At 42.6% G+C, this 26,907-nt stretch overlaps 21 non-coding genes across 21 annotated transcripts; all 21 read left to right on the forward strand.

Annotated features, from left to right (window-relative positions):
- Nucleotides 1-1,709: 1,709 nt before the first annotated feature.
- On the forward strand, nt 1,710-1,783 carry TRNAI-UAU (transfer RNA isoleucine (anticodon UAU)). The gene has a single exon. It is a non-coding gene; the product is annotated as a tRNA-Ile (tRNA).
- Nucleotides 1,784-2,459: 676 nt separating this feature from the next.
- TRNAI-AAU (transfer RNA isoleucine (anticodon AAU)) lies at nt 2,460-2,533 on the forward strand. Its single transcript has one exon. It is a non-coding gene; the product is annotated as a tRNA-Ile (tRNA).
- A 676-nt stretch (nt 2,534-3,209) lies between these two features.
- On the forward strand, nt 3,210-3,283 carry TRNAI-AAU (transfer RNA isoleucine (anticodon AAU)). The gene has a single exon. It is a non-coding gene; the product is annotated as a tRNA-Ile (tRNA).
- A 725-nt stretch (nt 3,284-4,008) lies between these two features.
- TRNAI-AAU (transfer RNA isoleucine (anticodon AAU)) lies at nt 4,009-4,082 on the forward strand. Its single transcript has one exon. It is a non-coding gene; the product is annotated as a tRNA-Ile (tRNA).
- Nucleotides 4,083-5,602: 1,520 nt separating this feature from the next.
- On the forward strand, nt 5,603-5,676 carry TRNAI-AAU (transfer RNA isoleucine (anticodon AAU)). Its single transcript has one exon. It is a non-coding gene; the product is annotated as a tRNA-Ile (tRNA).
- Nucleotides 5,677-7,143: 1,467 nt separating this feature from the next.
- Nucleotides 7,144-7,217, forward strand: TRNAI-AAU (transfer RNA isoleucine (anticodon AAU)). Its single transcript has one exon. It is a non-coding gene; the product is annotated as a tRNA-Ile (tRNA).
- A 1,078-nt stretch (nt 7,218-8,295) lies between these two features.
- TRNAI-AAU (transfer RNA isoleucine (anticodon AAU)) lies at nt 8,296-8,369 on the forward strand. Its single transcript has one exon. It is a non-coding gene; the product is annotated as a tRNA-Ile (tRNA).
- Nucleotides 8,370-9,093: 724 nt separating this feature from the next.
- On the forward strand, nt 9,094-9,167 carry TRNAI-AAU (transfer RNA isoleucine (anticodon AAU)). The gene has a single exon. It is a non-coding gene; the product is annotated as a tRNA-Ile (tRNA).
- A 327-nt stretch (nt 9,168-9,494) lies between these two features.
- TRNAI-AAU (transfer RNA isoleucine (anticodon AAU)) lies at nt 9,495-9,568 on the forward strand. The gene has a single exon. It is a non-coding gene; the product is annotated as a tRNA-Ile (tRNA).
- Nucleotides 9,569-10,693: 1,125 nt separating this feature from the next.
- Nucleotides 10,694-10,767, forward strand: TRNAI-AAU (transfer RNA isoleucine (anticodon AAU)). The gene has a single exon. It is a non-coding gene; the product is annotated as a tRNA-Ile (tRNA).
- Nucleotides 10,768-11,443: 676 nt separating this feature from the next.
- Nucleotides 11,444-11,517, forward strand: TRNAV-AAC (transfer RNA valine (anticodon AAC)). Its single transcript has one exon. It is a non-coding gene; the product is annotated as a tRNA-Val (tRNA).
- Nucleotides 11,518-12,193: 676 nt separating this feature from the next.
- Nucleotides 12,194-12,267, forward strand: TRNAI-AAU (transfer RNA isoleucine (anticodon AAU)). The gene has a single exon. It is a non-coding gene; the product is annotated as a tRNA-Ile (tRNA).
- Nucleotides 12,268-12,991: 724 nt separating this feature from the next.
- TRNAI-AAU (transfer RNA isoleucine (anticodon AAU)) lies at nt 12,992-13,065 on the forward strand. Its single transcript has one exon. It is a non-coding gene; the product is annotated as a tRNA-Ile (tRNA).
- Nucleotides 13,066-14,472: 1,407 nt separating this feature from the next.
- Nucleotides 14,473-14,546, forward strand: TRNAI-AAU (transfer RNA isoleucine (anticodon AAU)). Its single transcript has one exon. It is a non-coding gene; the product is annotated as a tRNA-Ile (tRNA).
- A 1,077-nt stretch (nt 14,547-15,623) lies between these two features.
- Nucleotides 15,624-15,697, forward strand: TRNAI-AAU (transfer RNA isoleucine (anticodon AAU)). Its single transcript has one exon. It is a non-coding gene; the product is annotated as a tRNA-Ile (tRNA).
- A 1,522-nt stretch (nt 15,698-17,219) lies between these two features.
- TRNAI-AAU (transfer RNA isoleucine (anticodon AAU)) lies at nt 17,220-17,293 on the forward strand. The gene has a single exon. It is a non-coding gene; the product is annotated as a tRNA-Ile (tRNA).
- Nucleotides 17,294-17,664: 371 nt separating this feature from the next.
- On the forward strand, nt 17,665-17,738 carry TRNAI-AAU (transfer RNA isoleucine (anticodon AAU)). Its single transcript has one exon. It is a non-coding gene; the product is annotated as a tRNA-Ile (tRNA).
- A 725-nt stretch (nt 17,739-18,463) lies between these two features.
- TRNAI-AAU (transfer RNA isoleucine (anticodon AAU)) lies at nt 18,464-18,537 on the forward strand. The gene has a single exon. It is a non-coding gene; the product is annotated as a tRNA-Ile (tRNA).
- A 4,401-nt stretch (nt 18,538-22,938) lies between these two features.
- TRNAI-AAU (transfer RNA isoleucine (anticodon AAU)) lies at nt 22,939-23,012 on the forward strand. Its single transcript has one exon. It is a non-coding gene; the product is annotated as a tRNA-Ile (tRNA).
- A 2,153-nt stretch (nt 23,013-25,165) lies between these two features.
- Nucleotides 25,166-25,239, forward strand: TRNAI-AAU (transfer RNA isoleucine (anticodon AAU)). The gene has a single exon. It is a non-coding gene; the product is annotated as a tRNA-Ile (tRNA).
- Nucleotides 25,240-25,964: 725 nt separating this feature from the next.
- Nucleotides 25,965-26,038, forward strand: TRNAI-AAU (transfer RNA isoleucine (anticodon AAU)). Its single transcript has one exon. It is a non-coding gene; the product is annotated as a tRNA-Ile (tRNA).
- Nucleotides 26,039-26,907: the final 869 nt, after the last annotated feature.

A 26,907-nucleotide genomic window follows, 5' to 3' on the forward strand; every position in this document is an offset into this window, starting at 1 on the left:
CATGAATTTCCTTCAGATCACATGTAGTTTTTCTTTAGGTTGTTGTGAGGATAAGGGTTTTATGTGTGAATGAGTTAGGCATTTTTTTTTCAAGGGAAGAAAAAATCCCCCTGCAACTGGCCTCCCTCTTATGGTCCAGTCAGAAATTTGCTTCTCAGCTGGCCGGTTAGCTCAGTTGGTTAGAGCGTGGTGCTAATAACGCCAAAGTCACAGGTTCGATCCCCGCATTGGCCACTTTGTCATTTTGGGAAATATTTCTGCAGAAGGATGAGATTGATGCAGAATTGGCACTCACAGCTTTAGAGTTACTAACACAAGATTGCTGTTTTGTTGGAAGCAGCTGTGCATACATAGTCACGGGTCAGTACTGCTGCGGACATAACCAATGTTGCGGTGAGGATAAGGGTTGTATTTGTGAATGAGTTAGGCATTTTCTTTCAAGGGAAGAAAACTCCCCCCTGCAACTGGCCTCCCTCCTATGCTCCAGTCAGAAGGCATACTTTTTCTGACTGAGCATGGTGCTAATCACGCCAAGTTAGCGAATTTGATCCCAGTATTGGCCACTTTGTCAATTTGGGAAATATTTCTGCAGAAGCATGAGATTGATGCAGAATTCCCACCCACAGCTTTAGATTTACTATGACTAGTTTGCTGTTTTGTTGGAAGCAGCAGTCCATAAATGGTCACAGGTCAGTACTGCTGTGGGAAATGACCAATGAGATACATTTAACCTTCTTTGTCCCATTTCTACTTAAATGTGATGCAGGCTACAAGTCAGTTTGAAGATAATTGTCATATTCATGAATTTCCTTCAGATCACATGTAGTTTTTCTTTAGGTTGTTGTGAGGATAAGGGTTTTATGTGTGAATGAGTTAGGCATTTTTTTTTCAAGGGAAGAAATAATCCCCCTGCAACTGGCCTCCCTCTTATGGTCCAGTCAGAAATATGCTTCTCAGCTGGCCGGTTAGCTCAGTTGGTTAGAGCGTGGTGCTAATAACGCCAAAGTCACATGTTCGATCCCTGTATTGGCCACTTTGTCATTTTGGGAAATATTTCTGCAGAAGGATGAGATTGATGCAGAATTGGCACTCACAGCTTTAGAGTTACTAACACAAGATTGCTGTTTTGTTGGAAGCAGCTGTGCATACATAGTCACGGGTCAGTACTGCTGCGGACATAACCAATGTTGTTGTGAGGATAAGGGTTGTATTTGTGAATGAGTTAGGCATTTTCTTTCAAGGAAAGAAAACTCCCCCCTGCAACTGGCCTCCCTCCTATGCTCCAGTCAGAAGGCATACTTTTTCTGACTGAGCATGGTGCTAATCTCGCCAAGTTAGCGAAATTGATCCCAGTATTGGCCACTTTGTCAATTTGGGAAATATTTCTGCAGAAGCATGAGATTGATGCAGAATTCCCACCCACAGCTTTAGATTTACTATGACAAGTTTGCTGTTTTGTTGGAAGCAGCAGTCCATAAATGGTCACAGGTCAGTACTGCTGTGGGAAATGACCAATGAGATGCATTTAACCTTCTTTGTCCCAGTTCTACTTAAATGTGATGCAGGCTACAAGTCAGTTTGAAGATAATTGTCATATTCATGAATTTCCTTCAGATCACATGTAGTTTTTCTTTAGGTTGTTGTGAGGATAAGGGTTTTATGTGTGAATGAGTTAGGCATTTTTTTCCAAGGGAAAGAGACTCTCAGCTGGCCGGTTAGCTCAGTTGGTTAGAGCGTGGTGCTTATAACACCAAGGTCACGGGTTCAATCCCCGTATTGGCCACTTTGTCATTATGGGAAATATTTCTGCAGAAGGATGAGATTGTTTCAGAATTGGCACTCACAGCTTTAGAGTTACTAACACAAGATTGCTGTTTTGTTGGAAGCAGCTGTGCATATATAGTCACGGGTCAGTACTGCTGCGGACATAACCAATGTTGCTGTGAGGATAAGGGTTGTATTTGTGAATGAGTTAGGCATTTTCTTTCAAGGGAAGAAAACTCCCCCCTGCAACTGGCCTCCCTCCTATGCTCCAGTCAGAAGGCATACTTTTTCTGACTGAGCATGGTGCTAATCACGCCAAGTTAGCGAATTTGATCCCAGTATTGGCCACTTTGTCAATTTGGGAAATATTTCTGCAGAAGCATGAGATTGATGCAGAATTCCCACCCACAGCTTTAGATTTACTATGACTAGTTTGCTGTTTTGTTGGAAGTAGCAGTCCATAAATTGTCACAGGTCAGTACTGCTGTGGGAAATGACCAATGAGATGCATTTAACCTTCTTTGTCCCAGTTCTACTTAAATGTGATGCAGGCTACAAGTCAGTTTGAAGATAATTGTCATATTCATGAATTTCCTTCAGATCACATGTAGTTTTTCTTTAGGTTGTTGTGAGGATAAGGGTTTTATGTGTGAATGAGTTAGGCATTTTTTTCCAAGGGAAAGAGACTCTCAGCTGGCCGGTTAGCTCAGTTGGTTAGAGCGTGGTGCTAATAACACCAAGGTCACGGGTTCAATCCCCGTATTGGCCACTTTGTCATTTTGGGAAATATTTCTGCAGAAGGATGAGATTGTTTCAGAATTGGCACTCACAGCTTTAGAGTTACTAACACAAGATTGCTGTTTTGTTGGAAGCAGCTGTGCATATATAGTCACGGGTCAGTACTGCTGCGGACATAACCAATGTTGCTGTGAGGATAAGGGTTGTATTTGTGAATGAGTTAGGCATTTTCTTTCAAGGGAAGAAAACTCCCCCCTGCAACTGGCCTCCCTCCTATGCTCCAGTCAGAAGGCATACTTTTTCTGACTGAGCATGGTGCTAATCACGCCAAGTTAGCGAATTTGATCCCAGTATTGGCCACTTTGTCAATTTGGGAAATATTTCTGCAGAAGCATGAGATTGATGCAGAATTCCCACCCACAGCTTTAGATTTACTATGACTAGTTTGCTGTTTTGTTGGAAGCAGCAGTCCATAAATGGTCACAGGTCAGTACTGCTGTGGGAAATGACCAATGAGATGCATTTAACCTTCTTTGTCCCAGTTCTACTTAAATGTGATGCAGGCTACAAGTCAGTTTGAAGATAATTGTCATATTCATGAATTTCCTTCAGATCACATGTAGTTTTTCTTTAGGTTGTTGTGAGGATAAGGGTTTTATGTGTGAATGAGTTAGGCATTTTTTTCCAAGGGAAAGAGACTCTCAGCTGGCCGGTTAGCTCAGTTGGTTAGGGCGTGGTGCTAATAACGCCAAGGTCACGGGTTCGATCCCCGTATTGGCCACTTTGTCATTTTGGGAAATATTTCTGCAGAAGGATGAGATTGATGCAGAATTGGCACTCACAGCTTTAGAGTTACTAACACAAGATTGCTGTTTTGTTGGAAGCAGCTGTGCATACATAGTCACGGGTCAGTACTGCTGCGGACATAACCAATGTTGCGGTGAGGATAAGGGTTGTATTTGTGAATGAGTTAGGCATTTTCTTTCAAGGGAAGAAAACTCCCCCCTGCAACTGGCCTCCCTCCTATGCTCCAGTCAGAAGGCATACTTTTTCTGACTGAGCATGGTGCTAATCACGCCAAGTTAGCGAATTTGATCCCAGTATTGGCCACTTTGTCAATTTGGGAAATATTTCTGCAGAAGCATGAGATTGATGCAGAATTCCCACCCACAGCTTTAGATTTACTATGACTAGTTTGCTGTTTTGTTGGAAGCAGCAGTCCATAAATGGTCACAGGTCAGTACTGCTGTGGGAAATGACCAATGAGATACATTTAACCTTCTTTGTCCCATTTCTACTTAAATGTGATGCAGGCTACAAGTCAGTTTGAAGATAATTGTCATATTCATGAATTTCCTTCAGATCACATGTAGTTTTTCTTTAGGTTGTTGTGAGGATAAGGGTTTTATGTGTGAATGAGTTAGGCATTTTTTTTTCAAGGGAAGAAAAAATCCCCCTGCAACTGGCCTCCCTCTTATGGTACAGTCAGAAATATGCATCTCAGCTGGCCGGTTAGCTCAGTTGGTTAGAGCGTGGTGCTAATAACGCCAAAGTCACAGGTTCGATCCCTGTATTGGCCACTTTGTCATTTTGGGAAATATTTCTGCAGAAGGATGAGATTGATGCAGAATTGGCACTCACAGCTTCAGAGTTACTAACACAAGATTGCTGTTTTGTTGGAAGCAGCTGTGCATACATAGTCACGGGTCAGTACTGCTGCGGACATAACCAATGTTGTTGTGAGGATAAGGGTTGTATTTGTGAATGAGTTAGGCATTTTCTTTCAAGGGAAGAAAACTCCCCCCTGCAACTGGCCTCCCTCCTATGCTCCAGTCAGAAGGCATACTTTTTCTGACTGAGCATGGTGCTAATCACGCCAAGTTAGCGAATTTGATCCCAGTATTGGCCACTTTGTCAATTTGGGAAATATTTCTGCAGAAGCATGAGATTGATGCAGAATTGGCACTCACAGCTTTAGATTTACTATGACAAGTTTGCTGTTTTGTTGGAAGCAGCAGTCCATAAATGGTCACAGGTCAGTACTGCTGTGGGAAATGACCAATGAGATGCATTTAACCTTCTTTGTCGTAGTACTACTTAAATGTGATGCAGGCCACAAGTCAGTTTGAAGATAATTGTAATATTCATGAATTTCCTTCAGATCACATGGAGTTTTTCTTTAGGTTGTTGTGAGGATAATGGTTGTCTGTGTGAATGAGTTAGGCATTTTTTTTCCAAGGGAAGAAAACATCCCCCTACAACTGGCCTCCTGCTTATGCTTGAGTCAGAAACAAAACTCTCAGCTGGCTGTTTAGCTCATTTGGTTAGAGCGTGGTGCTAATAATGGCAAGGTCACGGGTCCCCGTATTGGCCTCCTTGTCATTTTGGGAAATATTTCTGCAGAAGCATGAGATTGATGCAGAATTGGCACTCACAGCTTTAGAGTTACTAACACAAGATTGCTGTTTTGTTGGAAGCAGCTGTGCATACATGGTCACGGGTCAGTACTGCTGCGGGACATAACCAATGTTGTTGTGAGGATAAGGGTTGTATTTGTGAATGAGTTAGGCATTTTCTTTCAAGGGAAGAAAACTCCCCCCTGCAACTGGCCTCCCTCCTATGCTCCAGTCAGAAGGCATACTTTTTCTGACTGAGCATGGTGCTAATCACGCCAAGTTAGCGAATTTGATCCCAGTATTGGCCACTTTGTCAATTTGGGAAATATTTCTGCAGAAGCATGAGATTGATGCAGAATTCCCACCCACAGCTTTAGATTTACTATGACTAGTTTGCTGTTTTGTTGGAAGCAGCAGTCGATAAATGGTCACAGGTCAGTACTGCTGTGGGAAATGACCAATGAGATGCATTTAACCTTCTTTGTCCCAGTTCTACTTAAATGTGATGCAGGCTACAAGTCAGTTTGAAGATAATTGTCATATTCATGAATTTCCTTCAGATCACATGTAGTTTTTCTTTAGGTTGTTGTGAGGATAAGGGTTTTATGTGTGAATGAGTTAGGCATTTTTTTTCCAAGGGAAGAAAAAGTCCCCCTGCAACTGGCCTCCCTCTTATGCTCCAGTCAGAAATATGCCTTTCAGCTGGCCGGTTAGCTCAGTTGGTTAGAGCGTGTTGCTAATAACGCCAAGGTCACGGGTTCGATCCCCGTATTGGCCACTTTGTCATTTTGGGAAATATTTCTGCCGAAGGATGAGATTGATGCAGAATTGGCACTCACAGCTTTAGAGTTACTAACACAAGATTGCTGTTTTGTTGGAAGCAGCTGTGCATACATAGTCACGGGTCAGTACTGCTGCGGACATAACTAATGTTGTTGTGAGGATAAGGGTTGTATTTGTGAATGAGTTAGGCATTTTCTTTCAAGGGAAGAAAGCTCCCCCCTGCAACTGGCCTCCCTCCTATGCTCCAGTCAGAAGGCATACTTTTTCTGACTGAGCATGGTGCTAATAACGCCAAGTTAGCGAATTTGATCCCAGTATTGGCCACTTTGTCAATTTAGGAAATATTTCTGCAGAAGCATGAGATTGATGCAGAATTCCCACCCACAGCTTTAGATTTACTATGACTAGTTTCCTGTTTTGTTGGAAGCAGCAGTCCATAAATGGTCACAGGTCAGTACTGCTGTGGGAAATGACCAATGAGATGCATTTAACCTTCTTTGTCCCAGTTCTACTTAAATGTGATGCAGGCTACAAGTCAGTTTGAAGATAATTGTCATATTCGTGAATTTCCTTCAGATCACATGTAGTTTTTCTTTAGGTTGTTGTGAGGATAAGGGTTGTATGTGTGAATGAGTTAGGCATTTTTTTTCCAAGGGAAAAAGACTCTCAGCTGGCTGGTTAGCTCAGTTGGTTACAGCGTGGTGCTAATAACGCCAAGGTTACGGGTTTGATCCCCGTATTGGTCATTTTGGGAAATATTTCTGCAGAAGCATGAGATTGATGCAGAATTGGCACTCACAGCTTTAGAGTTACTAACACAAGATTGCTGTTTTGTTGGAAGCAGCTGTGCATACATAGTCACGGGTCAGTACTGCTGCGGACATAACCAATGTTGCGGTGAGGATAAGGGTTGTATTTGTGAATGAGTTAGGCATTTTCTTTCAAGGGAAGAAAACTCCCCCCTGCAACTGGCCTCGCTCCTATGCTCCAGTCAGAAGGCATACTTTTTCTGACTGAGCATGGTGCTAATCACGCCAAGTTAGCGAATTTGATCCCAGTATTGGCCACTTTGTCAATTTGGGAAATATTTCTGCAGAAACATGAGATTGATGCAGAATTCCCATCCACAGATTTAGATTTACTATGACTAGTTTGCTGTTTTGTTGGAAGCAGCAGTCCATAAATGGTCACAGGTCAGTACTGTTGTGGGAAATGACCAATGAGATGCATTTAACCTTCTTTGTCCCAGTTCTACTTAAATGTGATGCAGGCTACAAGTCAGTTTGAAGATAATTGTCATATTCATGAATTTCCTTCAGATCACATGTAGTTTTTCTTTAGGTTGTTGTGAGGATAAGGGTTTTATGTGTGAATGAGTTAGGCATTTTTTTCCAAGGGAAGAAAAAATCCCCCTGCAACTGGCCTCCCTCTTATGCTCCAGTCAGAAACAGGACTCTCAGCTGGCCGGTTAGCTCAGTTGGTTAGAGCGTGGTGCTAATAACGCCAAGGTTACGGGTTTGATCCCCGTATTGGCCACTTTGTCATTTTGGGAAATATTTCTGCAGAAGCATGAGATTGATGCAGAATTGGCACTCACAGCTTTAGAGTTACTAATGACCAATGAGATGCATTTAACCTTCTTTGTCCCAGTTCTACTTAAATGTGATGCAGGCTACAAGTCAGTTTGAAGATAATTGTCATATTCGTGAATTTCCTTCAGATCACATGTAGTTTTTCTTTAGGTTGTTGTGAGGATAAGGGTTTTATGTGTGAATGAGTTAGGCATTTTTTTCCAAGGGAAGAAAAAATCCCCCTGCAACTGGCCTCCCTCTTATGCTCCAGTCAGAAACAGGACTCTCAGCTGGCCGGTTAGCTCAGTTGGTTAGAGCCTGGTGCTAATAACGCTAAGGTCACAGGTTCGATCCCCGTGTTGGCCACTTTGTCATTTTGGGAAATATTTCTGCAGAAGGATGAGATTGATGCAGAATTGGCACTCACAGCTTTAGAGTTACTAACACAAGATTGCTGTTTTGTTGGAAGCAGCTGTGCATACATAGTCACGGGTCAGTACTGCTGCGGACATAACTAATGTTGTTGTGAGGATAAGGGTTGTATTTGTGAATGAGTTAGGCATTTTCTTTCAAGGGAAGAAAGCTCCCCCCTGCAACTGGCCTCCCTCCTATGCTCCAGTCAGAAGGCATACTTTTTCTGACTGAGCATGGTGCTAATAACGCCAAGTTAGCGAATTTGATCCCAGTATTGGCCACTTTGTCAATTTAGGAAATATTTCTGCAGAAGCATGAGATTGATGCAGAATTCCCACCCACAGCTTTAGATTTACTATGACTAGTTTCCTGTTTTGTTGGAAGCAGCAGTCCATAAATGGTCACAGGTCAGTACTGCTGTGGGAAATGACCAATGAGATGCATTTAACCTTCTTTGTCCCAGTTCTACTTAAATGTGATGCAGGCTACAAGTCAGTTTGAAGATAATTGTCATATTCGTGAATTTCCTTCAGATCACATGTAGTTTTTCTTTAGGTTGTTGTGAGGATAAGGGTTGTATGTGTGAATGAGTTAGGCATTTTTTTTCCAAGGGAAAAAGACTCTCAGCTGGCTGGTTAGCTCAGTTGGTTAGAGCGTGGTGCTAATAACGCCAAGGTTACGGGTTTGATCCCCGTATTGGCCACTTTGTCATTTTGGGAAATATTTCTGCAGAAGCATGAGATTGATGCAGAATTGGCACTCACAGCTTTAGAGTTACTAACACAAGATTGCTGTTTTGTTGGAAGCAGCTGTGCATACATAGTCACGGGTCAGTACTGCTGCGGACATAACCAATGTTGCGGTGAGGATAAGGGTTGTATTTGTGAATGAGTTAGGCATTTTCTTTCAAGGGAAGAAAACTCCCCCCTGCAACTGGCCTCGCTCCTATGCTCCAGTCAGAAGGCATACTTTTTCTGACTGAGCATGGTGCTAATCACGCCAAGTTAGCGAATTTGATCCCAGTATTGGCCACTTTGTCAATTTGGGAAATATTTCTGCAGAAACATGAGATTGATGCAGAATTCCCATCCACAGCTTTAGATTTACTATGACTAGTTTGCTGTTTTGTTGGAAGCAGCAGTCCATAAATGGTCACAGGTCAGTACTGTTGTGGGAAATGACCAATGAGATGCATTTAACCTTCTTTGTCCCAGTTCTACTTAAATGTGATGCAGGCTACAAGTCAGTTTGAAGATAATTGTCATATTCATGAATTTCCTTCAGATCACATGTAGTTTTTCTTTAGGTTGTTGTGAGGATAAGGGTTTTATGTGTGAATGAGTTAGGCATTTTTTTCCAAGGGAAGAAAAAATCCCCCTGCAACTGGCCTCCCTCTTATGCTCCAGTCAGAAACAGGACTCTCAGCTGGCCGGTTAGCTCAGTTGGTTAGAGCGTGGTGCTAATAACGCCAAGGTTACGGGTTTGATCCCCGTATTGGCCACTTTGTCATTTTGGGAAATATTTCTGCAGAAGCATGAGATTGATGCAGAATTGGCACTCACAGCTTTAGAGTCACTAATGACCAATGAGATGCATTTAACCTTCTTTGTCCCAGTTCTACTTAAATGTGATGCAGGCTACAAGTCAGTTTGAAGATAATTGTCATATTCGTGAATTTCCTTCAGATCACATGTAGTTTTTCTTTAGGTTGTTGTGAGGATAAGGGTTTTATGTGTGAATGAGTTAGGCATTTTTTTCCAAGGGAAGAAAAAATCCCCCTGCAACTGGCCTCCCTCTTATGCTCCAGTCAGAAACAGGACTCTCAGCTGGCCGGTTAGCTCAGTTGGTTAGAGCGTGGTGCTAATAACGCTAAGGTCACGGGTTCGATCCCCGTGTTGGCCACTTTGTCATTTTGGGAAATATTTCTGCAGAAGGATGAGATTGATGCAGAATTGGCACTCACAGCTTTAGAGTTACTAACACAAGATTGCTGTTTTGTTGGAAGCAGCTGTGCATACATAGTCACGGGTCAGTACTGCTGCGGACATAACCAATGTTGTTGTGAGGATAAGGGTTGTATTTGTGAATGAGTTAGGCATTTTCTTTCAAGGGAAGAAAACTCCCCCCTGCAACTGGCCTCCCTCCTATGCTCCAGTCAGAAGGCATACTTTTTCTGACTGAGCATGGTGCTAATCACGCCAAGTTAGCGAATTTGATCCCAGCATTGGCCACTTTGTCAATTTGGGAAATATTTCTGCAGAAGCATGAGATTGATGCAGAATTCCCACCCACAGCTTTAGATTTATTATGACTAGTTTGCTGTTTTGTTGGAAGCAGCAGTCCATAAATGGTCACGGGTCAGTACTGCTGCGGCACTTCCAATGAGATGCATTTAACCTTCTTTGTCCCAGTTCTACTTAAATGTGATGCAGGCCACAAGTCAGTTTGAAGATAATTGTAATATTCATGAATTTCCTTCAGATCACATGTAGTTTTTCTTTAGGTTGTTGTGAGGATAAGGGTTGTATGTGTGAATGAGTTAGGCATTTTTTTTCCAAGGTTATAAAAAATCCCCCTGCAACTGGCCTCCCTCCTATGCTCCAGTCAGAAGGCATACTTTTTCTGACTGAGCATGGTGCTAATCACGCCAAGTTAGCGAATTTGATCCCAGTATTGGCCACTTTGTCAATTTGGGAAATATTTCTGCAGAAGCATGAGATTGATGCAGAATTCCCACCCACAGCTTTAGATTTACTATGACTAGTTTGCTGTTTTGTTGGAAGCAGCAGTCCATAAATGGTCACAGGTCAGTACTGCTGTGGGAAATGACCAATGAGATGCATTTAACCTTCTTTGTCCCAGTTCTACTTAAATGTGATGCAGGCTACAAGTCAGTTTGAAGATAATTGTCATATTCATGAATTTCCTTCAGATCACATGTAGTTTTTCTTTAGGTTGTTGTGAGGATAAGGGTTTTATGTGTGAATGAGTTAGGCATTTTTTTCCAAGGGAAAGAGACTCTCAGCTGGCCGGTTAGCTCAGTTGGTTAGAGCGTGGTGCTAATAACACCAAGGTCACGGGTTCAATCCCCGTATTGGCCACTTTGTCATTTTGGGAAATATTTCTGCAGAAGGATGAGATTGTTTCAGAATTGGCACTCACAGCTTTAGAGTTACTAACACAAGATTGCTGTTTTGTTGGAAGCAGCTGTGCATATATAGTCACGGGTCAGTACTGCTGCGGACATAACCAATGTTGCTGTGAGGATAAGGGTTGTATTTGTGAATGAGTTAGGCATTTTCTTTCAAGGGAAGAAAACTCCCCCCTGCAACTGGCCTCCCTCCTATGCTCCAGTCAGAAGGCATACTTTTTCTGACTGAGCATGGTGCTAATCACGCCAAGTTAACGAATTTGATCCCAGTATTGGCCACTTTGTCAATTTGGGAAATATTTCTGCAGAAGCATGAGATTGATGCAGAATTCCCACCCACAGCTTTAGATTTACTATGACTAGTTTGCTGTTTTGTTGGAAGCAGCAGTCCATAAACGGTCACAGGTCAGTACTGCTGTGGGAAATGACCAATGAGATGCATTTAACCTTCTTTGTCCCAGTTCTACTTAAATGTGATGCAGGCTACAAGTCAGTTTGAAGATAATTGTCATATTCATGAATTTCCTTCAGATCACATGTAGTTTTTCTTTAGGTTGTTGTGAGGATAAGGGTTTTATGTGTGAATGAGTTAGGCATTTTTTTCCAAGGGAAAAAGACTCTCAGCTGGCCGGTTAGCTCAGTTGGTTAGAGCGTGGTGCTAACAACACCAAGGTCACGGGTTCAATCCCCGTATTGGCCACTTTGTCATTTTGGGAAATATTTCTGCAGAAGGATGAGATTGTTTCAGAATTGGCACTCACAGCTTTAGAGTTACTAACACAAGATTGCTGTTTTGTTGGAAGCAGCTGTGCATATATAGTCACGGGTCAGTACTGCTGCGGACATAACCAATGTTGCTGTGAGGATAAGGGTTGTATTTGTGAATGAGTTAGGCATTTTCTTTCAAGGGAAGAAAACTCCCCCCTGCAACTGGCCTCCCTCCTATGCTCCAGTCAGAAGGCATACTTTTTCTGACTGAGCATGGTGCTAATCACGCCAAGTTAGCGAATTTGATCCCAGTATTGGCCACTTTGTCAATTTGGGAAATATTTCTGCAGAAGCATGAGATTGATGCAGAATTCCCACCCACAGCTTTAGATTTACTATGACTAGTTTGCTGTTTTGTTGGAAGCAGCAGTCCATAAATGGTCACAGGTCAGTACTGCTGTGGGAAATGACCAATGAGATGCATTTAACCTTCTTTGTCCCAGTTCTACTTAAATGTGATGCAGGCTACAAGTCAGTTTGAAGATAATTGTCATATTCATGAATTTCCTTCAGATCACATGTAGTTTTTCTTTAGGTTGTTGTGAGGATAAGGGTTTTATGTGTGAATGAGTTAGGCATTTTTTTCCAAGGGAAAGAGACTCTCAGCTGGCCGGTTAGCTCAGTTGGTTAGAGCGTGGTGCTAATAACGCCAAGGTCACGGGTTCGATCCCCGTATTGGCCACTTTGTCATTTTGGGAAATATTTCTGCAGAAGGATGAGATTGATGCAGAATTGGCACTCACAGCTTTAGAGTTACTAACACAAGATTGCTGTTTTGTTGGAAGCAGCTGTGCATACATAGTCACGGGTCAGTACTGCTGCGGACATAACCAATGTTGCGGTGAGGATAAGGGTTGTATTTGTGAATGAGTTAGGCATTTTCTTTCAAGGGAAGAAAACTCCCCCCTGCAACTGGCCTCCCTCCTATGCTCCAGTCAGAAGGCATACTTTTTCTGACTGAGCATGGTGCTAATCACGCCAAGTTAGCGAATTTGATCCCAGTATTGGCCACTTTGTCAATTTGGGAAATATTTCTGCAGAAGCATGAGATTGATGCAGAATTCCCACCCACAGCTTTAGATTTACTATGACTAGTTTGCTGTTTTGTTGGAAGCAGCAGTCCATAAATGGTCACAGGTCAGTACTGCTGTGGGAAATGACCAATGAGATACATTTAACCTTCTTTGTCCCAGTTCTACTTAAATGTGATGCAGGCTACAAGTCAGTTTGAAGATAATTGTCATATTCATGAATTTCCTTCAGATCACATGTAGTTTTTCTTTAGGTTGTTGTGAGGATAAGGGTTTTATGTGTGAATGAGTTAGGCATTTTTTTCCAAGGGAAGAAAAAATCCCCCTGCAACTGGCCTCCCTCTTATGCTCCTGTCAGAAACAGGACTCTCAGCTGGCCGGTTAGCTCAGTTGGTTAGAGCGTGGTGCTAATAACGCCAAGGTTACGGGTTTGATCCCCGTATTGGCCACTTTGTCATTTTGGGAAATATTTCTGCAGAAGCATGAGATTGATGCAGAATTGGCACTCACAGCTTTAGAGTTACTAATGACCAATGAGATGCATTTAACCTTCTTTGTCCCAGTTCTACTTAAATGTGATGCAGGCTACAAGTCAGTTTGAAGATAATTGTCATATTCGTGAATTTCCTTCAGATCACATGTAGTTTTTCTTTAGGTTGTTGTGAGGATAAGGGTTTTATGTGTGAATGAGTTAGGCATTTTTTTCCAAGGGAAGAAAAAATCCCCCTGCAACTGGCCTCCCTCTTATGCTCCAGTCAGAAACAGGACTCTCAGCTGGCTGGTTAGCTCAGTTGGTTAGAGCGTGGTGCTAATAACCCCAAGGTTACGGGTTTGATCCCCGTATTGGCCACTTTGTCATTTTGGGAAATATTTCTGCAGAAGGATGAGATTGATGCAGAATTGGCACTCACAGCTTTAGAGTTACTAACACAAGATTGCTGTTTTGTTGGAAGCAGCTGTGCATACATAGTCACGGGTCAGTACTGCTGCGGACATAACGAATGTTGTTGTGAGGATAAGGGTTGTATTTGTGAATGAGTTAGGCATTTTCTTTCAAGGGAAGAAAACTCCCCCTTGCAACTGGCCTCCCTCCTATGCTCCAGTCAGAAGGCTTACTTTTTCTGACTGAGCATGGTGCTAATCACGCCAAGTTAGCGAATTTGATCCCAGTATTGGCCACTTTGTCAATTTCGGAAATATTTCTGCAGAAGGATGAGATTGATGCAGAATTGGCACTCACAGCTTTAGAGTTACTAACACAAGATTGCTGTTTTGTTGGAAGCAGCTGTGCATACATAGTCACGGGTCAGTACTGCTGCAGACATAACCAATGTTGTTGTGAGGATAAGGGTTGTATTTGTGAATGAGTTAGGAATTTTCTTTCAAGGGAAGAAAACTCCCCCCTGCAACTGGCCTCCCTCCTATGCTCCAGTCAGAAGGCATACTTTTTCTGACTGAGCATGGTGCTAATCACGCCAAGTTAGCGAATTTGATCCTAGTATTGGCCACTTTGTCAATTTGGGAAATATTTCTGCAGAAGCATGAGATTGATGCAGAATTCCCACCCACAGCTTTAGATTTACTATGACTAGTTTGCTGTTTTGTTGGAAGCAGCAGTCCATAAATGGTCACAGGATAGTACTGCTGTGGGAAATGACCAATGAGATGCATTTAACCTTCTTTGTCCCAGTTCTACTTAAATGTGATGCAGGCCACAAGTCAGTTTGAAGATAATTGTAATATTCATGAATTTCCTTCAGATCACACATAGTTTTTCTTTAGGTTGTTGTGAGGATAAGGGTTGTATGTGTGAATGAGTTAGGCATTTTTTTTCCAAGGGAAAAAGACTCTCAGCTGGCCGGTTAGCTCAGTTGGTTAGAGCGTGGTGCTAATAACACCAAGGTTACGGGTTTGATCCCCGTATTGGCCACTTTGTCATTTTGGGAAATATTTCTGCAGAAGCATGAGATTGATGCAGAATTGGCACTCACAGCTTTAGAGTTACTAACACAAGATTGCTGTTTTGTTGGAAGCAGCTGTGCATACATAGTCACGGGTCAGTACTGCTGCGGACATAACCAATGTTGCGGTGAGGATAAGGGTTGTATTTGTGAATGAGTTAGGCATTTTCTTTCAAGGGAAGAAAACTCCCCCCTGCAACTGGCCTCGCTCCTATGCTCCAGTCAGAAGGCATACTTTTTCTGACTGAGCATGGTGCTAATCACGCCAAGTTAGCGAATTTGATCCCAGTATTGGCCACTTTGTCAATTTGGGAAATATTTCTGCAGAAACATGAGATTGGTGCAGAATTCCCATCCACAGCTTTAGATTTACTATGACTAGTTTGCTGTTTTGTTGGAAGCAGCAGTCCATAAATGGTCACAGGTCAGTACTGTTGTGGGAAATGACCAATGAGATGCATTTAACCTTCTTTGTCCCAGTTCTACTTAAATGTGATGCAGGCTACAAGTCAGTTTGAAGATAATTGTCATATTCATGAATTTCCTTCAGATCACATGTAGTTTTTCTTTAAGTTGTTGTGAGGATAAGGGTTTTATGTGTGAATGAGTTAGGCATTTTTTTCCAAGGGAAGAAAAAATCCCCCTGCAACTGGCCTCCCTCTTATGCTCCAGTCAGAAACAGGACTCTCAGCTGGCCGGTTAGCTCAGTTGGTTAGAGCGTGGTGTTAATAACGCCAAGGTTACGGGTTTGATCCCCGTGTTGGCCACTTTGTCATTTTGGGAAATATTTCTGCAGAAGCATGAGATTGATGCAGAATTGGCACTCACAGCTTTAGAGTTACTAATGACCAATGAGATGCATTTAACCTTCTTTGTCCCAGTTCTACTTAAATGTGATGCAGGCTACAAGTCAGTTTGAAGATAATTGTCATATTCATGAATTTCCTTCAGATCACATGTAGTTTTTCTTTAGGTTGTTGTGAGGATAAGGGTTTTGTGTGTGAATGAGTTAGGCATTTTTTTCCAAGGGAAAGAGACTCTCAGCTGGCCGGTTAGCTCAGTTGGTTAGAGCGTGGTGCTAATAACGCCAAGGTCACGGGTTCGATCCCCGTATTGGCCACTTTGTCATTTTGGGAAATATTTCTGCAGAAGGATGAGATTGATGCAGAATTGGCACTCACAGCTTTAGAGTTACTAACACAAGATTGCTGTTTTGTTGGAAGCAGCTGTGCATACATAGTCACGGGTCAGTACTGCTGCGGACATAACCAATGTTGCGGTGAGGATAAGGGTTGTATTTGTGAATGAGTTAGGCATTTTCTTTCAAGGGAAGAAAACTCCCCCCTGCAACTGGCCTCCCTCCTATGCTCCAGTCAGAAGGCATACTTTTTCTGACTGAGCATGGTGCTAATCACGCCAAGTTAGCGAATTTGATCCCAGTATTGGCCACTTTGTCAATTTGGGAAATATTTCTGCAGAAGCATGAGATTGATGCAGAATTCCCACCCACAGCTTTAGATTTACTATGACTAGTTTGCTGTTTTGTTGGAAGCAGCAGTCCATAAATGGTCACAGGTCAGTACTGCTGTGGGAAATGACCAATGAGATGCATTTAACCTTCTTTGTCCCAGTTCTACTTAAATGTGATGCAGGCTACAAGTCAGTTTGAAGATAATTGTCATATTCATGAATTTCCTTCAGATCACATGTAGTTTTTCTTTAGGTTGTTGTGAGGATAAGGGTTTTATGTGTGAATGAGTTAGGCATTTTTTTCCAAGGGAAGAAAAAATCCCCCTGCAACTGGCCTCCCTCTTATGCTCCAGTCAGAAACAGGACTCTCAGCTGGCCGGTTAGCTCCGTTGGTTAGAGCATGGTGCTAATAACGCCAAGGTTACGGGTTTGATCCCCGTATTGGCCACTTTGTCATTTTGGGAAATATTTCTGCAGAAGCATGAGATTGATGCAGAATTGGCACTCACAGCTTTAGAGTTACTAACACAAGATTGCTGTTTTGTTGGAAGCAGCTGTGCATACATAGTCACGGGACAGTACTGCTGCGGACATAACCAATGCTGCGGTGAGGATAAGGGTTGTATTTGTGAATGAGTTAGGCATTTTCTTTCAAGGGAAGAAAACTCCCCCCTGCAACTGGCCTCCCTCCTATGCTCCAGTCAGAAGGCATACTTTTTCTGACTGAGCATGGTGCTAATCACGCCAAGTTAGCGAATTTGATCCCAGTATTGGCCACTTTGTCAATTTGGGAAATAATTCTGCAGAAACATGAGATTGATGCAGAATTCCCATCCACAGCTTTAGATTTACTATGACTAGTTTGCTGTTTTGTTGGAAGCAGCAGTCCATAAATGGTCACAGGTCAGTACTGTTGTGGGAAATGACCAATGAGATGCATTTAACCTTCTTTGTCCCAGTTCTACTTAAATGTGATGCAGGCTACAAGTCAGTTTGAAGATAATTGTCATATTCATGAATTTCCTTCAGATCACATGTAGTTTTTCTTTAGGTTGTTGTGAGGATAAGGGTTTTATGTGTGAATGAGTTAGGCATTTTTTTCCAAGGGAAGAAAAAATCCCCCTGCAACTGGCCTCCCTCTTATGCTCCAGTCAGAAACAGGACTCTCAGCTGGCCGGTTAGCTCAGTTGGTTAGAGCGTGGTGCTAATAACGCCAAGGTTACGGGTTTGATCCCCGTATTGGCCACTTTGTCATTTTGGGAAATATTTCTGCAGAAGCATGAGATTGATGCAGAATTGGCACTCACAGCTTTAGAGTTACTAATGACCAATGAGATGCATTTAACCTTCTTTGTCCCAGTTCTACTTAAATGTGATGCAGGCTACAAGTCAGTTTGAAGATAATTGTCATATTCGTGAATTTCCTTCAGATCACATGTAGTTTTTCTTTAGGTTGTTGTGAGGATAAGGGTTTTATGTGTGAATGACTTAGGCATTTTTTGTGAGGATAAGGGTTTTATGTGTGAATGACTTAGGCATTTTTTTTCCAAGGGAAGAAAAAATCCCCCTGCAACTGGCCTCCCTCTTATGCTCCAGTCAGAAACAGGACTCTCAGCTGGTTGGTTAGCTCAGTTGGTTAGAGCGTGGTGCTAATAACGCCAAGGTCACGGGTTCGATCCCCGTATTGGCCACTTTGTCATTTTGGGAAATATTTCTGCAGAAGCATGAGATTGATGCAGAATTGGCACTCACAGCTTTAGAGTTACTAACACAAGATTGCTGTTTTGTTGGAAGCAGCTGTGCATACATGGTCACGGGTCAGTACTGCTGCGGGACATAACCAATGTTGTTGTGAGGATAAGGGTTGTATTTGTGAATGAGTTAGGCATTTTCTTTCAAGGGAAGAAAACTCCCCCCTGCAACTGGCCTCCCTCCTATGCTCCAGTCAGAAGGCATACTTTTTCTGACTGAGCATGGTGCTAATCACGCCAAGTTAGCGAATTTGATCCCAGTATTGGCCACTTTGTCAATTTGGGAAATATTTCTGCAGAAGCATGAGATTGATGCAGAATTCCCACCCACAGCTTTAGATTTACTATGACTAGTTTGCTGTTTTGTTGGAAGCAGCAGTTTATAAATGGTCACAGGTCAGTACTGCTGTGGGAAATGACCAATGAGATACATGTAACCTTCTTTGTCCCAGTTCTACTTAAATGTGATGCAGGCTACAAGTCAGTTTGAAGATAATTGTCATATTCATGAATTTCCTTCAGATCACATGTAGTTTTCTTTAGGTTGTTGTGAGGATAAGGGTTTTATGTGTGAATGAGTTAGGCATTTTTTTTCCAAGGGAAGAAAAAATCCCCCTGCAACTGGCCTCCCTCTTATGGTCCAGTCAGAAATATGCCTCTCAGCTGGCCGGTTAGCTCAGTTGGTTAGAGCGTGGTGCTAATAACGCCAAGGTCACGGGTTCGATCCCCGTATTGGCCACTTTGTCATTTTGGGAAATATTTCTGCAGAAGGATGAGATTCATGCAGAATTGGCACTCACAGCTTTAGAGTTACTAACACAAGATTGCTGTTTTGTTGGAAGCAGCTGTGCATAGATAGTCACGGGTCAGTACTGCTGCGGACATAACCAATGTTGTTGTGAGGATAAGGGTTGTATTTGTGAATGAGTTAGGCATTTTCTTTCAAGGAAAGAAAACTCCCCCCTGCAACTGGCCTCCCTCCTATGCTCCAGTCAGAAGCATACTTTTTCTGACTGAGCATGGTGCTAATCACACCAAGTTAGCGAATTTGATCCCAGTATTGGCCACTTTGTCAATTTGGGAAAAATGTCTGCAGAAGCATTAGATTGATGCAGAATTCCCACCCACAGCTTTAGATTTACTATGACAAGTTTGCTGTTTTGTTGGAAGCAGCAGTCCATAAATGGTCACAGGTCAGTACTGCTGTGGGAAATGACCAATGAGATGCATTTAACCTTCTTTGTCGCAGTACTACTTAAATGTGATGCAGGCCACAAGTCAGTTTGAAGATAATTGTAATATTCATGAATTTCCTTCAGATCACATGGAGTTTTTCTTTAGGTTGTTGTGAGGATAAGGGTTGTCTGTGTGAATGAGTTAGGCATTTTTTTTCCAATGGAAGAAAACATCCCCCTACAACTGGCCTCCTGCTTATGCTTGAGTCAGAAACAAAACTCTCAGCTGGCTGTTTAGCTCATTTGGTTAGAGCGTGGTGCTAATAATGGCAAGGTCACGGGTCCCCGTATTGGCCTCTTTGTCATTTTGGGAAATATTTCTGCAGAAGCATGAGATTGATGCAGAATTGGCACTCACAGCTTTAGAGTTACTAACACAAGATTGCTGTTTTGTTGGAAGCAGCTGTACATGCATGGTCACGGGTCAGTACTGCTGCGGGACATAACCAATGTTGTTGTGAGGATAAGGGTTGTATTTGTGAATGAGTTAGGCATTTTCTTTCAAGGGAAGAAAACTCCCCCCTGCAACTGGCCTCCCTCCTATGCTCCAGTCAGAAGGCATACTTTTTCTGACTGAGCATGGTGCTAATCACGCCAAGTTAGCGGATTTGATCCCAGTATTGGCCACTTTGTCAATTTGGGAAATATTTCTGCAGAAGCATGAGATTGATGCAGAATTCCCACCCACAGCTTTAGATTTACTATGACTAGTTTGCTGTTTTGTTGGAAGCAGCAGTCCATAAATGGTCACAGGTCAGTACTGCTGTGGGAAATGACCAATGAGAGGCATTTAACCTTCTTTGTCCCAGTTCTACTTAAATGTGATGCAGGCTACAAGTCAGTTTGAAGATAATTGTCATATTCATGAATTTCCTTCAGATCACATGTAGTTTTTCTTTAGGTTGTTGTGAGGATAAGGGTTTTATGTGTGAATGACTTAGGCATTTTTTTTCCAAGGGAAGAAAGAATCCCCCTGCAACTGGCCTCCCTCTTATGCTCCAGTCAGAAACAGGACTCTCAGCTGGTCGGTTAGCTCAGTTGGTTAGAGTGTGGTGCTAATAACGCCACTGTCACGGGTTCGATCCCCGTATTGGCCGCTTTGTCATTTTGGGAAATATTTCTGCAGAAGCATGAGATTGATGCAGAATTGGCACTCACAGCTTTAGAGTTACTAACACAAGATTGCTGTTTTGTTGGAAGCAGCTGTGCATACATAGTCACGGGTCAGTACTGCTGCGGACATAACCAATGTTGTTGTGAGGATAAGGGTTGTATTTGTGAATGAGTTAGGCATTTTCTTTCAAGGGAAGAAAACTCCCCCCTGCAACTGGCCTCCCTCCTATGCTCCAGTCAGAAGGCATACTTTTTCTGACTGAGCATGGTGCTAATCACGCCAAGTTAGCGGATTTGATCCCAGTATTGGCCACTTTGTCAATTTGGGAAATATTTCTGCAGAAGCATGAGATTGATGCAGAATTCCCACCCACAGCTTTAGATTTACTATGACTAGTTTGCTGTTTTGTTGGAAGCAGCAGTCCATAAATGGTCACAGGTCAGTACTGCTGTGGGAAATGACCAATGAGATGCATTTAACCTTCTTTGTCCCAGTTCTACTTAAATGTGATGCAGGCTACAAGTCAGTTTGAAGATAATTGTCATATTCAGGAATTTCCTTCAGATCACATGTAGTTTTTCTTTAGGTTGTTGTGAGGATAAGGGTTTTATGTGTGAATGACTTAGGCATTTTTTTTCCAAGGGAAGAAAAAATCTCCCTGCACCTGGCCTCCCTCTTATGCTGCAGTCAGAAACAGGACTCTCAGCTGGTTGGTTAGGTCAGTTGGTTAGAGCATGGTGCTAATAACGCCAAGGTCACTGGTTCGATCCCCGTGTTGTCCACTTTGTCATTTTGGGAAATATTTCTGCAGAAGCATGAGATTGATGCAGAATTGGCACTCACAGCTTTAGAATTACTAACACAAGATTGCTGTTTTGTTGGAAGCAGCTGTGCATACATGGTCACGGGTCAGTACTGCTGCGGGACATAACCAATGTTGTTGTGAGGATAAGGGTTGTATTTGTGAATGAGTTAGGCATTTTCTTTCAAGGGAAGAAAACTCCCCCCTGCAACTGGCCTCCCTCCTATGCTCCAGTCAGAAGGCATACTTTTTCTGACTGAGCATGGTGCTAATCACGCCAAGTTAGCGAATTTGATCCCAGTATTGGCCACTTTGTCAATTTGGGAAATATTTCTGCAGAAGCATGAGATTGATGCAGAATTCCCACCCACAGCTTTAGATTTACTATGACTAGTTTGCTGTTTTGTTGGAAGCAGCAGTCCATAAATGGTCACAGGTCAGTACTGCTGTGGGAAATGACCAATGAGATGCATTTAACCTTCTTTGTCGCAGTACTACTTAAATGTGATGCAGGCCACAAGTCAGTTTGAAGATAATTGTAATATTCATGAATTTCCTTCAGATCACATGGAGTTTTTCTTTAGGTTGTTGTGAGGATAAGGGTTGTCTGTGTGAATGAGTTAGGCATTTTTTTTCCAAGGGAAGAAAACATCCCCCGAAAACTGGCCTCCTGCTTATGCTTGAGTCAGAAACAAAACTCTCAGCTGGCTGTTTAGCTCATTTGGTTAGAGCGTGGTGCTAATAATGGCAAGGTCACGGGTCCCCGTATTGGCCTCCTTGTCATTTTGGGAAATATTTCTGCAGAAGCATGAGATTGATGCAGAATTGGCACTCACAGCTTTAGAGTTACTAACACAAGATTGCTGTTTTGTTGGAAGCAGCTGTGCATACATAGTCACGGGTCAGTACTGCTGCGGACATAACCAATGTTGTTGTGAGGATAAGGGTTGTATTTGTGAATGAGTTAGGCATTTTCTTTCAAGGGAAGAAAACTCCCCCCTGCAACTGGCCTCCCTCCTATGCTCCAGTCAGAAGGCATACTTTTTCTGACTGAGCATGGTGCTAATCACGCCAAGTTAGCGAATTTGATCCCAGTATTGGCCACTTTGTCAATTTGGGAAATATTTCTGCAGAAGCATGAGATTGATGCAGAATTCCCACCCACAGCTTTAGATTTACTATGACTAGTTTGCTGTTTTGTTGGAAGCAGCAGTCCATAAATGGTCACAGGTCAGTACTGCTGTGGGAAATGACCAATGAGATGCATTTAACCTTCTTTGTCGCAGTACTACTTAAATGTGATGCAGGCCACAAGTCAGTTTGAAGATAATTGTAATATTCATGAATTTCCTTCAGATCACATGGAGTTTTTCTTTAGGTTGTTGTGAGGATAAGGGTTGTCTGTGTGAATGAGTTAGGCATTTTTTTCCAAGGGAAGAAAACATCCCCTACAACTGGCCTCCTGCTTATGCTTGAGTCAGAAACAAAGCTCTCAGCTGGCTGTTTAGCTCATTTGGTTAGAGCGTGGTGCTCCCCCCTGCAACTGGCCTCCCTCCTATGCTCCAGTCAGAAGGCATACTTTTTCTGACTGAGCATGGTGCTAATCACGCCAAGTTAGCGAATTTGATCCCAGTATTGGCCACTTTGTCAATTTGGGAAATATTTCTGCAGAAGCATGAGATTGATGCAGAAGCATGAGATTGATGCAGAATTGGCACTCACAGCTTTAGAGTTACTGATGACCAATGAGATGCATTTAACCTTCTTTGTCCCAGTTCTACTTAAATGTGATGCAGGCTACAAGTCAGTTTGAAGATAATTGTCATATTCGTGAATTTCCTTCAGATCACATGTAGTTTTTCTTTAGGTTGTTGTGAGGATAAGGGTTTTATGTGTGAATGAGTTAGGCATTTTTTTTCCAAGGGAAGAAAAAGTCCCCCTGCAACTGGCCTCTCTCTTATGCTCCAGTCAGAAATATGCCTCTCAGCTGGCCAGTTAGCTCAGTTGGTTAGAGCGTGGTGCTAATAACGCCAAGGTCACGGGTTCGATCCCCGTATTGGCCACTTTGTCATTTTGGGAAATATTTCTGCAGAAGGATGAGATTGATGCAGAATTGCCACTCACAGCTTTAGAGTTACTAACACAAGATTGCTGTTTTGTTGGAAGCAGCTGTGCATACATAGTCACGGGTCAGTACTGCTGCGGACATAACTAATGTTGTTGTGAGGATAAGGGTTTGGGAAATATTTCTGCAGAAGCATGAGATTGATGCAGAATTCCCACCCACAGCTTTAGATTTACTATGACTAGTTTGCTGTTTTGTTGGAAGCAGCAGTCCATAAATGGTCACAGGTCAGTACTGCTGTGGGAAATGACCAATGAGATGCATTTAACCTTCTTTGTCCCAGTTCTACTTAAATGTGATGCAGGCTACAAGTCAGTTTGAAGATAATTGTCATATTCAGGAATTTCCTTCAGATCACATGTAGTTTTTCTTTAGGTTGTTGTGAGGATAAGGGTTTTATGTGTGAATGACTTAGGCATTTTTTTTCCAAGGGAAGAAAAAATCTCCCTGCACCTGGCCTCCCTCTTATGCTGCAGTCAGAAACAGGACTCTCAGCTGGTTGGTTAGGTCAGTTGGTTAGAGCATGGTGCTAATAACGCCAAGGTCACTGGTTCGATCCCCGTGTTGTCCACTTTGTCATTTTGGGAAATATTTCTGCAGAAGCATGAGATTGATGCAGAATTGGCACTCACAGCTTTAGAATTACTAACACAAGATTGCTGTTTTGTTGGAAGCAGCTGTGCATACATGGTCACGGGTCAGTACTGCTGCGGGACATAACCAATGTTGTTGTGAGGATAAGGGTTGTATTTGTGAATGAGTTAGGCATTTTCTTTCAAGGGAAGAAAACTCCCCCCTGCAACTGGCCTCCCTCCTATGCTCCAGTCAGAAGGCATACTTTTTCTGACTGAGCATGGTGCTAATCACGCCAAGTTAGCGAATTTGATCCCAGTATTGGCCACTTTGTCAATTTGGGAAATATTTCTGCAGAAGCATGAGATTGATGCAGAATTCCCACCCACAGCTTTAGATTTACTATGACTAGTTTGCTGTTTTGTTGGAAGCAGCAGTCCATAAATGGTCACAGGTCAGTACTGCTGTGGGAAATGACCAATGAGATGCATTTAACCTTCTTTGTCGCAGTACTACTTAAATGTGATGCAGGCCACAAGTCAGTTTGAAGATAATTGTAATATTCATGAATTTCCTTCAGATCACATGGAGTTTTTCTTTAGGTTGTTGTGAGGATAAGGGTTGTCTGTGTGAATGAGTTAGGCATTTTTTTTCCAAGGGAAGAAAACATCCCCCGAAAACTGGCCTCCTGCTTATGCTTGAGTCAGAAACAAAACTCTCAGCTGGCTGTTTAGCTCATTTGGTTAGAGCGTGGTGCTAATAATGGCAAGGTCACGGGTCCCCGTATTGGCCTCCTTGTCATTTTGGGAAATATTTCTGCAGAAGCATGAGATTGATGCAGAATTGGCACTCACAGCTTTAGAGTTACTAACACAAGATTGCTGTTTTGTTGGAAGCAGCTGTGCATACATAGTCACGGGTCAGTACTGCTGCGGACATAACCAATGTTGTTGTGAGGATAAGGGTTGTATTTGTGAATGAGTTAGGCATTTTCTTTCAAGGGAAGAAAACTCCCCCCTGCAACTGGCCTCCCTCCTATGCTCCAGTCAGAAGGCATACTTTTTCTGACTGAGCATGGTGCTAATCACGCCAAGTTAGCGAATTTGATCCCAGTATTGGCCACTTTGTCAATTTGGGAAATATTTCTGCAGAAGCATGAGATTGATGCAGAATTCCCACCCACAGCTTTAGATTTACTATGGCTAGTTTGCTGTTTTGTTGGAAGCAGCAGTCCATAAATGGTCACAGGTCAGTACTGCTGTGGGAAATGACCAATGAGATGCATTTAACCTTCTTTGTTCCAGTTCTACTTAAATGTGATGCAGGCTACAAGTCAGTTTGAAGATAATTGTCATATTCATGAATTTCCTTCAGATCACATGTAGTTTTTCTTTAGGTTGTTGTGAGGATAAGGGTTTTATGTGTGAATGACTTAGGCATTTTTTTTCCAAGGGAAGAAAAAATCCCCCTGCAACTGGCCTCCCTCTTATGCTCCAGTCAGAAACAGGACTCTCAGCTGGTTGGTTAGCTCAGTTGGTTAGAGCGTGGTGCTAATAACGCCAAGGTCACGGGTTCGATCCCCGTATTGGCCACTTTGTCATTTTGGGAAATATTTCTGCAGAAGCATGAGATTGATGCAGAATTGGCACTCACAGCTTTAGAGTTACTAACACAAGATTGCTGTTTTGTTGGAAGCAGCTGTGCATACATGGTCACGGGTCAGTACTGCTGCGGGACATAACCAATGTTGTTGTGAGGATAAGGGTTGTATTTGTGAATGAGTTAGGCATTTTCTTTCAAGGGAAGAAAACTCCCCCCTGCAACTGGCCTCCCTCCTATGCTCCAGTCAGAAGGCATACTTTTTCTGACTGAGCATGGTGCTAATCACGCCAAGTTAGCGAATTTGATCCCAGTATTGGCCACTTTGTCAATTTGGGAAATATTTCTGCAGAAGCATGAGATTGATGCAGAATTCCCACCCACAGCTTTAGATTTACTATGACTAGTTTGCTGTTTTGTTGGAAGCAGCAGTTTATAAATGGTCACAGGTCAGTACTGCTGTGGGAAATGACCAATGAGATACATGTAACCTTCTTTGTCCCAGTTCTACTTAAATGTGATGCAGGCTACAAGTCAGTTTGAAGATAATTGTCATATTCATGAATTTCCTTCAGATCACATGTAGTTTTCTTTAGGTTGTTGTGAGGATAAGGGTTTTATGTGTGAATGAGTTAGGCATTTTTTTTCCAAGGGAAGAAAAAATCCCCCTGCAACTGGCCTCCCTCTTATGGTCCAGTCAGAAATCTGCCTCTCAGCTGGCCGGTTAGCTCAGTTGGTTAGAGCGTGGTGCTAATAACGCCAAGGTCACGGGTTCGATCCCCGTATTGGCCACTTTGTCATTTTGGGAAATATTTCTGCAGAAGGATGAGATTGATGCAGAATTGGCACTCACAGCTTTAGAGTTACTAACACAAGATTGCTGTTTTGTTGGAAGCAGCTGTGCATAGATAGTCACGGGTCAGTACTGCTGCGGACATAACCAATGTTGTTGTGTGGATAAGGGTTGTATTTGTGAATGAGTTAGGCATTTTCTTTCAAGGAAAGAAAACTCCCCCCTGCAACTGGCCTCCCTCCTATGCTCCAGTCAGAAGCATACTTTTTCTGACTGAGCATGGTGCTAATCACACCAAGTTAGCGAATTTGATCCCAGTATTGGCCACTTTGTCAATTTGGGAAAAATGTCTGCAGAAGCATTAGATTGATGCAGAATTCCCACCCACAGCTTTAGATTTACTATGACAAGTTTGCTGTTTTGTTGGAAGCAGCAGTCCATAAATGGTCACAGGTCAGTACTGCTGTGGGAAATGACCAATGAGATGCATTTAACCTTCTTTGTCCCAGTTCTACTTAAATGTGATGCAGGCCACAAGTCAGTTTGAAGATAATTGTAATATTCATGAATTTCCTTCAGATCACATGTAGTTTTTCTTTAGGTTGTTGTGAGGATAAGGGTTTTATGTGTGAATGACTTAGGCATTTTTTTTCCAAGGGAAGAAAAAATCTCCCTGCAACTGGCCTCCCTCTTATGCTCCAGTCAGAAACAGGACTCACAGCTGGTTGGTTAGGTCAGTTGGTTAGAGCGTGGTGCTAATAACGCCAAGGTCACGGGTTCGATCCCCGTATTGTCCACTTTGTCATTTTGGGAAATATTTCTGCAGAAGCATGAGATTGATGCAGAATTGGCACTCACAGCTTTAGAA

Source organism: Ambystoma mexicanum, chromosome 1p, assembly GCF_040938575.1.
Source record: "Ambystoma mexicanum isolate Mex_15411 chromosome 1p, UKY_AmexF1_1, whole genome shotgun sequence".
Taxonomy (NCBI): Eukaryota; Metazoa; Chordata; class Amphibia; order Caudata; family Ambystomatidae; genus Ambystoma; species Ambystoma mexicanum.